The sequence below is a fragment of the Miscanthus floridulus genome, chromosome 1 (genome assembly GCF_019320115.1).
Source record: "Miscanthus floridulus cultivar M001 chromosome 1, ASM1932011v1, whole genome shotgun sequence".
Classification (NCBI taxonomy): Eukaryota; Viridiplantae; Streptophyta; class Magnoliopsida; order Poales; family Poaceae; genus Miscanthus; species Miscanthus floridulus.
The window spans coordinates 28,844,722-28,857,370 of record NC_089580.1 but is presented as its reverse complement, the minus strand read 5'-3'; positions in this window follow the sequence as shown (position 1 = coordinate 28,857,370).

Sequence of the window (12,649 nt, the reverse complement as noted above, 5' to 3'; positions counted from 1 at the left end):
AGTCCAGTCTAAGGCTACAAAAATTACATTGAGCACATAATAATACAATGAAGCCACTGTAGAAATTTTAGGATTAAAGCTATCACCAATTTACCACAAAAAATTCCTACAATAATTACCTTAATAACATTAAGCACTTTTCAAATGATTTAATAGCCTTTAGTATCAACACAGATATGTATGAACTAACTATACTATTAGGTAGACAATGATTTTAGGAACCTAACAAAATTAGTTTCATAATTTTTGGACACCTATACAAATTTATATTAATTATAAAAGTCTAGCACATAAATTAAAATAGAGAGCTATTACCTATTTCTAAGAGAAAGAAAAAAACGAAACCGACCTCATAGCCCACAAATGCGTGAACCACACGCGTCGGCCGGCCCATCAACGCGCCCCAAGAGTGAAACCCGCGTGGGCGCAACTCTTTTGCAAAAGAGACCCTGATCTTTTCTAAAAGTACGCCGCCATCCGTTTACTAATTCTTTCTCTAACCTCTTTCACTTAACGCCTTGGCCTTCCTCTATTTTTGCCCCACACGCACCCGGCTAGCCCATGCATGGTGGCGCGGCGAGTATTGGCATTGTGTGGCTACGCCGGTCACAAGAGGCTCACACAGGCCCATCGGTCGGGCCGACCTCCAACTATGGTGTAAACGCCTATCCTAAACGGCAACGCGGGGCGGCGGGACTCATTGGAGCAAGCTTCAGCGATGCGTGGCTATCCATGATTGTGGCACCATTGTTCTAGCAAACTAGGGCATGTAAGGACCTAACCAGCTAGCGAGCGAGCACCAGTGACTTACCGCGGGCTCAACCGGTGTGGTAGTTGTAACAGAGGAGGCCGGGGATGGGCTAGCCACATGTGCGCGGCAAGCTCAGCAACGAGCCACGGTAGACAAGGCCACATCGGTGGTGCTGAGGAGGCGTTAGTGGTTCTACTGGCACATGTAGGGTACAGAGGGAGTCAAGGCCAGGCTAGTGGTGCAGATGAATTTGCTATGGGGGTCGATGGGGAACTACCATCGGCTTTTGACGCACATGGCCTTATTCGGCCCGGCTGTGAGGAAACGCCAAAATTGAAGCTAGGTAGGGCTTAATCCAAGGTGGGGTGGGTCGGGTGGCTAGGCGACTTGATGGCGAAACTAACGACTTGATGAATCAGCTCGAGATGATCTATCCTTGATGGATTTAATGGCACGGCCCAGCCGACCATGGAAGCAGAGAGAGAGGTAGGTGGGGCTCAGCTCGACTTCATCTTGGTGGGATGTGGCCGACGTGATCGGGAAGACACATGCACAGAGACTACGGACCAAACGCGTGCGTCCACGGTGGGGCACGACCTGCTTGGATGTAGTGCCATAAATGGCAAGATGACGGCAAGCCCAGCCATGTGCGCATAGCAGTGGCAAGCATCAGACTGGGCAAGCAGCGGCGTGGAGGTGCAAAGGGTGCAGACGCGATGGCGAGGCGACGGCACCGGCAGTAGCTACTCCATAGCACAAAGCAGGGGAAGCAGTGCGGCAGGAGTGGCAAGGCAGCCAGCAGCATCGCACGTCTAGGCGAGCAGCAGCGGCTCCACACGATAGCGGCCAGTGGTGGCCAGGCCGCAACCAAGCCACGGTCGTCCGAGGGCGACCCTAGCCCAGCAATGCGGTCCCATGCACGTGGCCCAGCCGGGATGACCACGGCGAGCACAGGCGCATGGTGACCGCGCACACAGATTGAGCAGGTGATGTGCATGAATTTTAAAGCGTCAATAACAACCGAACTATGGAAGTTGAGACCAAACCACCTTCACTAAGCTAAAGCGGGCATATCAGACTACCAACATGAGCTAAAACATGACACCACTGTCTAGCTAAATTGCATAGGATTAATTCATCAATATAGCGTCGTCACCCTGTTTTTAGACTTGAAAATCTTCTATCTTGAGCTGGATTTAGTTTTAGGTTCCATTTTTAGGCCATTAGAAATACTAGCTAGCAATGCTCTTTTTCTATAGCAAGAGTTGCATTGTCATCTATAAAGTTTGTACTTCAAATCTTTTTAGGTGTCACACACATGTTCGACAATACTTTTGCTTAATAAAAATTGGTTTTCAACCCTACTTGATATACATGAGCTATTGAATCAACTTTCATTTAATATTTTTATTAGTCATTTTAGGCTACAAGAAATTAATCTACACACTTTTATCACATAAACATGATGCTCATGACATGGTTTAGTGGTTTGTTTAGGGTGTAACACCGAGGGTGTTACAAGACATTCTGCTCGAACCAGTATAATCCTTGTATCCTCCGAGCACACCATCCAGACCAGACGCGCAAATTAGAAATTCATTAGCCAGTGATCTGAAACACCGACAGTTGGCACGCTAGGTAGGGGGGTTTTGCGTGTCTCGATGTCCACATCATGCGTTAGATGGCTAGTCATGGTGTCAGCTGGGTCCCGAGCGCGTACATGTGCCTTGGGAGCCTAGACTTCATTGTCATGACAGAGGGAGAGTTGGCGTAGGCTCCCACCGTCATCTAGCCTCTCCACTTTGCCAGCCTTGATGCGATCATCGAGGTGCTTAAGGAGCTATAGCTGTATAAGCTAGAGGCCCATGTCCCCTAGGGTGACTGGCTCCTTGGCTTCGACTATGGGAGGCTAGAGCGCCAACTCGACGCCTTCCTGGTACCCCAACAGTCTTGAGAGGAGTTGTGCTGCCTTACTTTCTCCTTTGCCAATGCCATGATGCAACTGGCCGGAGGGGAATCGCTCTCCTTGGAACGCCTCACCTAGGGCACCCCGATAGCGTTCCTGTTTGGTCTGCGCAATGCTATGGGGACCGTTGGCCACCTCGTGGCGTAGTGCATGCACCCATCCCCAACTAACGATGAGTTCTTGGCGATGACCAAATACATTGTGGAATCTTTCCACGACCTTCTCATGGGAGTTTCAGAGTCACTCTCTAACTCTGACTCCAGCAGGGGGAGCCATCACCCCTTGTGAGAATGTTTTATGGCAGGTACCCTCGAGGGACGTGTCGAAAGCATCCACGAGGGAGGGGCTACCCCACCAAACAACCTCGACGATGAGGTCAAGGAAGACATAGGGGACCTTCCTCGCATGTGGGTGGAACCACTAAGGGCATGACACCAGGAGCTCAAGGATGCATGACTCCAACTCGAGAAGGAGCGCGTAGAGCTTGAGCGAGAGATCGAGTGCCACAGAGACGGTGGGCGTGCGAATGCTATGGCCCGCGACGTGAACCGAAGGATCATCAAAGACGATAGAGCCCTCCCACACTTCACCCGAGCAAGCTAGAACATTGTTGCCATGATGGCCTTGCTCCTAGGGCTCCTAGAACCCATGACACCCGAGGGTCATCGGGCCCATAGTGAGATCTGCATGCTGCTCGAGCACGCGGCGGTGCAGCAGGCGGAGAGCTTGTTGTCTCAGTGAAGCGATCTCGACGCCAGTCAATGCGCGCCCTCAGGATGACATGTCAGGGATGCGTCTATCCACTAGGGCCTGCATGGTGGTAGGGGGCACATCATGGACCCATTGCATGAGCATCTCAGCCTCCACCATGATGCACGTAACACCCTAGATGCCCATAGGCGTGGATGAAGCGTTGAGAGAGAGGAAGACGGCTATAGCTACCACCCTTGTCGTAGCGGATGCTACGACAACAGCGAGGACCAGAGCCTGAGGCTCAACCTATCGGGACCTTAGGCCTTCGGCTAGCACATCCTCAACGCTGCCTTCCTACCATGGTACCTACCGCTGACTAACATACCAAAATACTCCGAGGAAACAAACCCTAGACTATGGCTTGAGGATTATCGGCTTGCTTGCCAAGCTGATGGAGTGGATAGTGACAGTTTCATTATCCGTGACCTCCCATTGTTCCGGGCCAATTCGGCGCGAACATGGTTGGAGCACCTTCCGCCCAACCGGATTCAAAGTTGGGCGGGCCTAAAGGAGATTTTCGTGGAAAACTTCTAGGGCACCTATACGCGTCCTAGGAACCCATGGGATCTCAAAAACTATCGACAAAAGTCTAGGGAAACTCTTCATGAGTACATCTGGTGCTTCTTCCGATAGTGCAATGAGCTGCCCGACGTCACCGACGCCGACATTATAGGAGCCTTCATGTCTAGGACCACCTTCGAGTCCCTGATTCACAAGCTGGGACACAAGGGCCCACGAACCACCAAGGAGCTACTCAACATCACCACCAGCCATGCCTCGGGCGAGGAGGCGGTCGGAGCGATTTTCGATCGTCCCAAGGGCAAGGTGAAGCGGGACGAGGACACTGACGAAGGCGCCTCCAACCGCCCCAATAAGAAGAAGAACAAGCAGCGGCGCGAGGGCTCGCTCGTGGCTACTACCGACCACAAGGGGGGTTAGACCACTTCAAGAAGCTACTCGAAGGGCCATGCCTTCCCCATCAAGCACCTATACAAATACTATGCCCTCATGAAACGGTTCCTGTCTGGTGGCTCCAATAAGGGGGAGCATAGGAAGGAGCCCAAGCTGAAGGTAGACGATGCTGAGGGGAAGGATGATGACTTTCTGATGCTAGATGGCTACCTCATGATCTTCGGGGGGTCGGTGGTCAACGACTCCAAGTGCCACTAGAAGCTTGCGCGCCATGAGGTCTATACGGCTGAGCTAACCACACCTTTCGTCCTTCAATGGTTGGAGTCTGCCACCACCTTTGATCAGACAAACCACCCAGAAAGCGTCCCTTAGCTAAGAAGATACCCACTCATGGTTGACCCAATCGTTGGCATGAAGCGTCTCACCAAGGTGCTAATGGATGGAGGCAGCGGCCTCAACATCATGTACGTTGAGACGCTCGATGCCATGGGCATCGACCGATCATGCATCTAGCCAACTAGGGTGCCTCTCCATGGCATCGTGCCTAAAAAGAAGGTCATGCTGCTCGGGCAAATTGATCTGCTTGTCACCTTTGGGAATCCAACCAATTATAGGACATAGACCCTTACCTTCAAGGTGGTCGGGTTCCATAGGACCTACCACGCCACCCTGGGACATCCATGCTATGCGAAGTTCATGGGCATCACCAACTACACCTATCTAAAGTTGAAGATGCTAGGTTCACGTGGGGTCATCACTATCGGCACCTCCTTCCAATATGCCTATGAGTGCGAGGTTGAGTGCTGCGAACACGCCACGGTGATTGTCGCCCCTAAAGAGCTTGCTGCCATCATGGAGGAGATCGTCGAAGGAGCACCTGACCCCAAGCGGTCGGCTAGGCCTTTTGAGCCCATGGAGGGCGCCAAGGAGGTCCTCATAGACCCTAGTAGCTCTAAGGGCAAAGTGGTAGTCGACACACTGGTAAAGATGGCGTCTGGCCGAGAGCCATTGGCAATGGGCATTTTTGCCAGCGACTACTACAAGCCCTCGGTCCGCTACGAGGAGCTAGAACAAACTAGTGATAGGTTGCCAACCCTAGGCTCGAGGGCTGAACAACCCTCAGCTTCCCCTGACCTCGAGGCCATGGAGCTTCACATAGACCCAGTGGCAGAGCCCTACCCTCTTGCTAACTGGAGGACGCCTTACCTCAATTACCTCCTCCATGAGGTGCTACTGACGGAGAAAATGGAGGCTCACCGGCTCACACATCATGCCAAGTCCTTCATCGATATTGAGGGGGAGCTCCACAAGTGAAGCTACACTGGGATCCTACAGCGCTGCATCCTCGTCGAATAAGGGAAGTAGTTGCTGAGAGATATCCATGGTGGGGTCTGTGGGCACCATGCCGCACCTAGAGGCTCAGTCGATCTTTGTGATCAAGTCTGAGCAAGCCATGTAGTTCTTCCTTAACATCATCCATTGCTTTGGAGTCCCAAACTCCATTGTCATGGACAACAGCACATAGTTCACTAAGAAAAAGTTCCTTCGATTTTGAGATGAATACCACATTCGCATCAATTGGGCCACCATGGCGCACCCCCACACGAATGGGTAGGTCGAGCACGTGAATGGAATGGTCCTACAAGGCCTCAAGCCTAGGATCTTCAACTAGTTGAACAAGTTTGGTGGACGATGCTCTAGAGCCTAAGGATGACCCCTAGCCAGGCCACCGGCTACACACCCTTCTTCATGGTCTACGGTTCTGAGGCTATCCTCCCGATCGACCTCGACTATGGAGCGTCGAGGGTCAGGGCATAAAACCAGTAGGGAGCCAAGGGGTCCCTCAAGGATGCCATGGATCAGCTCGACGAGGCATGGGATGTTGCCCTCCTCCGCTCGTCTAAGTACCAGCTGGTGTTGCATTGGTATCACAACTATCGGGTGCGGGGTCAGGCCTTCAACGTCGAGGACTTGGTACTTCGCCTTGTCCAGAGCAACAAAAACCGTCACAAGCTCTCTCCATCATGGGAGGGACCATACATCATTGTAGAAGTGCTCTGACCTGGCACCTACAAGCTCAAGGCCATCGACAGTAATGTCTTCATCAACGCATGGAACATCAAGCAGCTATATCCTTTTTACCCTTAGCATATGCATGTACCCATGAAAACTAAGAACGGTGTTTCTGAAATACAAAAATGCTTTCTTTTTCGCTATCTTGTCCTCGATCCATAGTGACACCCGACCCCAGCAATGGCACGGGGCTAGGACTCACTCGGAGGGCTAATAAGAGCATACCTATTTAGAAACAATCGCTGTGCCTGACCCATCCTCATGTTAAGATCTAAAAGTGAGAGTTGTGGAAACGAACACTGAGTAAAGTTGGTCAGACTGCAAGGAACCTACGCCCCAGCGGCTACGGCGTTCTTGCTCACCAGCATGATTAGGGTTCTTTCACCCACGTCTTAAGCTTGTAGCCTTAACAATAGAAAAGGGTCAGAATCCAGTAACTTTTTTATAACACAAAAAGAAAAATGTACCCAAAAGTTTGTTTGACCGAAACAAAAGAACTAAAACTTGTTCATTTATTACAAGACTACCACTTCGTTTATCTAACCAACTAATTTTTTGGAGGGATGATCTCATCCTCTATCTTGGTAGATATGTCCTGTGCTAGAGGGGCCACCTCTTTCTTGATATCCTCTAGCTCAGCGTCAGAGTAGCTAAGTGCATAGCCTTGGCACATCGTCTCTAGATCAATGTTCTCATAGTGAGAGCGAGCGATCATGAATGACCAATTGACGCCAAAGCGGAGCACGCCCCTCGCAATGTCGTGCACCCGATTTGTGATCTAGATGGAGCGAACCATGAGCAAGCTTGTCTCCTACACCGGGGCTAGCTCAAGGTCGCTGCAGACCAACTAGATGGCTACGCGTAGGGCATCATGCTCTTCGCTCTCCTTTAGGAGGGTGGCCTTCACCTCATCAAGCTCCTTCTCTAGGCTATGCCTCTTCGTTACCTCCATCGTGAGCCTACCGTCAAGTCCTATCCAAGTCACACGACAACCACATCAAAGGACTCACCACGGGTTCCAAGGAAAAGGACAACAAGGCAAACCAGAGGATTACCATCCACATCCGCCAAGGGCTTACACGCCTTGTCACACCACTGGGTCACCTCGGCCTCCAAGTTCTGGATCTACTCTCGGCGCTGACTGACCTCCATGGTGAATCTAGCGATCACCGCTTCTGCCACAACCTTTAGGTCCTTTTCTCCCCAAAGCTCACTCTCCAGGAGGCAGATTCATGGCTGGGTGTTGGCACGCTCCTAACGAGCCAGGTCACGCTCGATGTGGAACCCCTCTACGATTTGGAGTAGGTCATCCCACTCCTTCCATAGCCACTCAGCCTCTGTCCCATTGTAAGGTCCTAATGACTAGAGGGGGTGAATAGCCTATTAAAATATCTACCACAACACTTAGCAATCCAGTTAGACAAATATGAGGCGATGCGAGTGTAGAGCTAGCCTACTAAAAATGCAAGACACCTACCACAATTCTAGTTTCTATAGTCTCTATCCACACAATGGCTATGTCATTACACTAAGTTAGTGTGCTCTCAAAGGCTAACTAAAGAGCCACAATAACCAAACTAACAAGCTCTCACGACTAGCTACACTAAAGAGCTCGACAACTAGTTTGAGATAATGTAAAGAGAGAGAGAGAGCAAGATGGTTATACCGCCGAGTCGAGGAATGAACCAATCAATCATTAGAATGAAGACCAATCACCTCGAAATCAAATGATGACACAATGATTTTTTACCGAGGTTCACTTGCTTGCCGACAAGCTAGTCCTCGTTGTGACGATTCACTCACTTAGAGGTTCACGCGCTAATTGGCATCATATGCCAAACCCTTAATAGGGTGTCATGCAACCAACACAAGATGAGGATCACATAAGCCATGAGCAATTTACTAGAGTACCTTTTAGCTCTCTGCCAGGGAAAGGTCAAGAACCCCTTACAATCACCATGATTGGAGCCAGAGACAATCACCAACCTCCGCTCGATGATCCTTGCTGCTCCAAGCCATCTAGGTGGTGGCAACTACCAAGAGTAACAAGCGAATCCCATAGCAAAACACAAACACCAAGTGCCTCTAGATGCAAACACTCAAGCAATGCACTTGGAATCTCTCCCAATCTCACAAAGACGATGAATCAATGATGGACATAAGTGGGAGGGCTTTGGCTAAGCTCACAAGGTTGCTATGACAATGCAAATGGCCAAGAGAGTGAGCTAGAGCTAGCCACATGCCTTTAAAATAGAGCCCCCAATGAAATAGAGACGTTGGGCTCAGAGAGCACCCTACTGCGCACCGACCAGACGCACGCCACCTAGCGTCTGGTCGCGCTATGCGTGCCACATGGCCCCTCGGTTTAACCTTGTCCACGCGATCTCAATGGCTAGTCTGCTTCATGCCACATGTTAAGTTGCGACCAGATGTGCTGCTCAAAGTGACCGAATGCTCCATCACTAGAGTCCGATCATTTCCAGTAAGGTTCTAGAGATGGTTTTTCGTGACCGGACGCGTCCGATCACGCTCGACCGGACTCGCCCAGCATCCAATCACTCACCCTTTTCTCTATGCGTCGCCATGTCAGTAGGACCAGATGCTAAACATTGTTCAGCCAGAGTTTGGCCACCTACATCCAGTCTCTGGCCAAGAATTGCTCGAGCACTCCACTGTTTTTTATAAATGATCGGATGCTGCTTCCTCGAGTCTGGTCACCACGTTTTTCAGTGACTACCACATCCTTCATTTCACCAACTTCTCCACCCTTGCTCAAATATGCCAACCACCAAGTGTATCACCTTGTGCACATATGTTATCATTTTTTAACAAAATTTTCAAAGGTGTTAGCACTTCACTAGATCCTAAATGCATATGCAATGAGTTAGAGCATCTAGTGGCACTTTGATAACCGCATTTTGATACAAGTTTCATCCCTCTTAATAGTATGGCTATCAATCCTAAATGTGATCACACTCTCTAAGTGTCTCGATCACTAAACCGAAAAGCTCCTATAAATTTAACCTTTGCCTTGAGCTTTTTGTTTTTCTTTCTTCTTTTCCAAGTCCAAGCATTTGATCATCACCATGCCATCACTATCATCATGTCATGATCTTCATTTGCTTCATCACTTGGAGTAGTGCTACCTATCTCATAATCACTTTGATAAACTAGGTTAGCACTTAGGGTTTCATCAATTCACCAAAACCAAACTAGAGCTTTCACCCGTCCATGCGCATCCTCTCAATTAGGGCCATGAGCTTCTCCCTAGCCTCTTAGGCATCAACGTGAGCCTCCACTTCCTTGATCCAAAGATCGGCCAACTCCTAGCAGACGAGGGCAAGCTCAGCCACATCCTAACAGGCGGTGGTGAGCTATGCTTCTAGTTCCTCACGTCGTCGCTTCTCTTCGGCGAGGCAGTCCCAAACATCCTTCTCGCGATGAAGGAACAAGGACTTCTCCCGGCTGCGGTCCACGAGAGACTATGGAAAGGACATGAGTTAGGAGGCACAAAGGAGAGAGATGAAGGTCAGGAGACACAAACATGACATACCTAGCCGACCGGCGTGACGATGTCCTGCAGTGAGTTCAGCGCGGTGGTTAGGGCATTGACCATGATCCTGACCCCCGAGTGAACTTGCCCCCACTCTCTCTCCTCTACGGTGTCGTCGTGGGTGAAGAGCGATGCCCTTGGGTTCCACGGGTCAGTGCACCAGATGTGGGGTCCTTCCTAGGCGTGCGGGTCACCACCAACCTAGACCAGAGGCTAGGATGCCTCAGCACTGACCCTAGGCAGCGCCGATCCCTCTCGCGGCAGCAACTCCTCTAGAACAGGGCCCCAATAGTAGAGGGGATAGATGATGCAGACGAGGAGGCCTATACCACCGTCGCACCTGCCAAGGATGCACCGGGCGCGGCCTCCTTAGTCCGCCACACCATAGGGGCGGCCATCTATGTGGACAATAGCCCTGGCTACGCCATCTCCACCAACGATGTCATGGCTACTCCCGACCACGCCACGTTGAAAGCTCTAGTTTGGTTTTGGTTAATTGATGAAACCCTTAGTGCTAACCTAGTTTATCAAAGTGATTTTGAGATAGGTAGCACTACTCCAAGTGATGAAGCAATGGCAAAGATCATGACAATGGTGATGGCATGGTGATGATCAAATGCTTGAACCTAGAAAAGAAGAAAGAAAAAAGGCTCAAGGCAAAGGTATAAATTATAGGAGCTATTTTGTTTCGGTGATCAAGACACTTAGCGAGTGTGATCACATTTAGGTTAGATAGCCGTACTATTAAGAGGGGTGAAACTCGTATTGAAATGCGGTTATCAAAGTGCCACTAGATGCTCCAATTCATTGCATATGCATTTAGGACCTAGTGGAGTGCTAACACCCTTGAAATGCTTTGTGAAAATATGCTAACACATGTGCACAAGGTGATACACTTGGTGGTTGGCACATTTGAGCAAGGGTTAGAAACTTCACCGGTGGAGTGTTCGCCCGTAGAGTGCGGATAGTCCGATGGTGCCACCGGCGCCCTATACAGAGAAGACACGATTTCACAGAGTGACTGGACACTACTCATGTAGTGACCGGATGCTAGGTTCAGCATCTGGTTAGTGACAGCAGTGAGCATGTGGTCTCGGTCTTCTGACCGGACGCTCAGGATCTGAGTCCGATCAGTGCTGTCATACGCTGACGTGGAGCACACAGAGGAGACATTGAGTGACCGGACGCTGGGTGAGTCTAGTTGAGCATGATCGGACATGTCCGGTCATGAAAATTCGCGTTTGGAACCTTACTGGAAACGACTAGACGCTGGGGTCCAGCGTTCGATCACTTACTAATAGACGCGTCCGGTCATCACTTGACCGTTGAAGTCGGGCGCTCAATATTTGAAGAGAGGGGACACATGGCGTGTATCGCGTGACCAGACGCTGGGGTCCAGCGTCCGGTCGGCCCATGTTTAGTGCAGTGAGTAGCCCAACGGCTCTATTTCATGGGGGCTTCTATTAAAGCCCCATGGACGGCTTAAGCTCACTCTCTTGGCCATTTGCATTGACATATCAACCTTGTGAGCTTAGCCAAAGCCCTCCCACTCATCTCCATCATTGATTCATCATCATTGTGAGATTGGGAGAGAATCCAAGTGCATTGCTTGAGTGATTGCATCTAGGGGCACTTGGCATTCGTGTTTCACTGTGGGATTCACTTGTTACTCTTGATGGTTGCCGCCACCTAGACGGCTTGGAGCAGCGAGGTTCGTACAACACCTCTTAGCTGCCGAACCACCAAGTGTTGGTCAACACAACAGGGACTAGCATGCCGACAAGCACGTGAACCTCGAGAGAAAAATTGGTTGCCTCTTGCCCTTTGGTATTCTCCCAGTGATTGATTTAGTATTTATCTTGTGATTGGTTCACTCCTCTACACGGCGGTAAAATCACCCTACTCACTCATTTATATTCTTGCAAACTAGTTGTGGCAAGCTCTTTAGTATAATTAGAATTGAGAGCTTGCTTTATTGTTTTAAGTTCATCTAGTGGAGCTATTTAGAGTAGCAGGATTGAGAGCTCTTAGTGAGCAGTAACATTGCAAGTTGTGTGCCTAGTAATCATTGCAACTAGAATTGTTGGATAGGTGGCTTGCAACCCTTGTAGAGCTAGAGCAAGTTTGCATTTCGCTATTTGTTATACTAATCAAATTGCTCTAGTTAATTTGTAGATTTTTAAATAGGCGATTCACCCCCCTCTAGCCATATTAGAACCTTTCACATGTCCACCAAGGATGCCTTGGGTGCGGCCTCCCCCATCTACCCCACCGTAGACGCACCCGCCTATGCAGACGATGGCTCTAGCCGTGTCATCTCCACCTATGATGTCATGATCGTGCCATGCCCACCTCGGGCGCCCCGGACGCGCCTTCCACTGTCTGCCCTCCCATAGACATAGCCGTCGACTGTGCCTCTCCGGTGGACCCCACGGTCACCCCGACAACGCTCCCACCGGCATTCGGCACGGCACCAGATGGGTCCTGGTGCGCTCGCCAAAGGGCGAGAGTCTTCAGGAGGGTCCCATATACTCCAACGCTAAGGAAGGCTCTGCGGTCAAATCACGGTGAAAAAAATCATTAGAAACAAAAGGACAAAAAATTCTTAGCCTACCTTGACGCCACCGGGCACCGACATTTT